The following is a 2,486-nucleotide window of genomic DNA, read 5'->3' as shown; positions in this document are numbered from 1 at the left end:
TTTTTTTTTTTTAATTATAAGAGACATTTTGGTTACAAAAAAATTCACCACAAAAATACTTGTTAAAAAGAGAGTTCTAATGAGGTCTTAAAAGCTTATGAGCGGCCATGTAAGATACTCCACTAGTCTCACCCCGTCAGGAGCAAGGAAGAATGAAGAAAACAAAGACACAAGGAAAAGATCAGTACAAAGGACTAATGGACCATAACTATCACAGCTTCCACCAGACTGAGCCCAGCACAACTGGATGGTGCCCAGTTACCACCACCAACTGCTCTCTGACAGGGATCACAATAGAGGATCTCGGACAGAGCTGGAGAAAAATGTAGAACAAAATTCAAACTCACAAAAAAAGACCAGACTTACTGGTCTAACAGAGACTGGAGAAACCCCGCGAGTATGGCCCCCGGACACCCTTTTAACTCAGTATTGAAGTCACTCCTGAGGTTCACCCTTCAACAAAGATCAGACAGGCCCATAAAACAGACAATAATACACAGAGCTCAACCACGTACACAAGACTAAACGGGCACACAAGCCCAGGGGCAAGGCCAGAAGGCAGGAGGGGACAGGAAAACTGGACAAATGGAAATGGGGAACCCAAAGTTGAGAAGGGGAGAGTGTTGACATGTTGCGGGGTTGGCAACCGATGTCACAAAACATAATGTGTATTGTTTAATGAGAAACTAATTTGCTCTGTAAACATTTATCTAAAGCACAATAAAAAAGAAAAAAAAGTTCTATAATCCTATTCCCCAGCAATAAGAGACAATACAGTACATATCTTTCCAGACTTTAATGTATATGTAAACATATTTATTAAAAAAATTTAAATTGGCTAATATATTCTGTAACTTTTTAATCACTCGACTGGTATGTTGCAGAGTATTTCTATAAAGTATAGTTTCCTTTGGTAATGGAAGCATGGCAGCCCACTAGACAAATGTACCATGATTTAAACAATCCCCACTGACGAACATGAAGGTTGAACTCAATTTACAACGTTGCAATAAACACCTTTCTGTGTGTGCATCCTGAAACACATACACACACACACACACACACACACACACACACACACACACACACCTCTGTCCAATTACTGCCTTAAGAGAAATTATGGATTGAAGTAAAAGTTCTATTTTATATTTTAAGCATATTGCCAGACTACCTTCCAGAAAAATTGTACCAATTTAATTCCCACCAATTATGTTGTTGCATCCTCGCACACACTGGTCATTCTCATTATTTTAATCAGGTAAGTAAAAACTATTACTTTTATTTCTATTTCTTTGATAATTTATGAGGTTTACAGCTAGCCTTAAAATTTCTGCCTATTTGCATTTCTTTTATGAGTTGCCCATTCCCATTCCTTATCCACTGTGCTATTGGATTTGTCTTTTTCTTACTGATTTTCAGACTTCCTGTGGATTTTAACCCTATTTCTGTTAAAAAGTTGCAAATATTACTTCCAGTTTTTCTTTTGTTTACATTTTCTAATTTTGCTTTTAAACTTTTTATAGTACAGTTTTCTATACAGAAATGTTTAATTTTAAATGATCTTATCATATTTTTATTTATGAGTTTTGGGCTTATATCAGCTTTAGAAAAACTTCTCTCATGCTAAGATTTTAAAGATAGTCTGATATATTTTCTTCTGGCACTTTCATAGTTTTATTTTTAATGGTATTTCTACTTTAATATATACCCCTGCTTTCATTTCATTACATCAATAGGCAAATTGACAGCTCAATATATTTATTCTCATCAACGCTAGAGGCCCTAATACACAGCATTAACAGGATACAAACCATAATCAACAACACACAAACTCCAGAAGATAAGCTAGATAACTGGGATCTTCTAAAAATCAAACACCTATGCTCTTCAAAAGACTTCACCAAAAGAGTCAAAAGAGAACCAACAGACTGGGAAAAAAATTTTGGAAATTACAAGTCAAACAAAGGTCTAATCTCTGTAATTTACAAGAAAATCCAACACCTCTACAACAAAAAGACAAATAATCCTATTAAAAAATTGGCAAAGGAAATGAACAGACACTTCACCAAAGACTTTCAAGCGGCCAACAGACACATGAGGAAATGCTCGTGATCACTAGCCATTAGAGAAATGCAAATTAAAACCACAATGAGATACCATTTCACCAAGTATTACTGGCACGAATCAAGAACACTGGAAATAACAAATGTTAGGGAGGCTGCAGGAAGATCGGAACTCTTATGCACTGCTGGTGGGAATGCATAATGATACAACCATTTTGGAAAATGATATGGCACTTCCTGAGAAAGCTAGAAATAGACATACCATACGATCCAGCAATCCCACTCCTAGGAATATATCCTAGAGAAATAAGAGCCGTCACATGAATAGACATCTACACACTCATGTTCATTGCAGCATTGTTCACAATAGCAAAAAGATGGAAACAACCCAGATGCCCATCAACAGATGAATGGATAAACAAA

At 36.2% G+C, this 2,486-nt stretch overlaps 1 protein-coding gene across 2 annotated transcripts in view; it reads right to left on the bottom strand.

Moving 5' to 3' along the window:
* The window catches only part of KLHDC1 (kelch domain containing 1), a 56,971-nt gene that overhangs the window by 19,735 nt on the left and 34,750 nt on the right, over positions 1 to 2,486 (bottom strand). The gene's annotated exons all lie outside the window — the stretch shown is intronic.

This window comes from Trichechus manatus, unplaced genomic scaffold (assembly GCF_000243295.1).
Source record: "Trichechus manatus latirostris isolate Lorelei unplaced genomic scaffold, TriManLat1.0 scaffold00010, whole genome shotgun sequence".
Classification (NCBI taxonomy): domain Eukaryota; kingdom Metazoa; phylum Chordata; class Mammalia; order Sirenia; family Trichechidae; genus Trichechus; species Trichechus manatus.
Note: the sequence above shows the minus strand (reverse complement) of the source record. Positions and strands in the feature narration are given on the sequence as shown.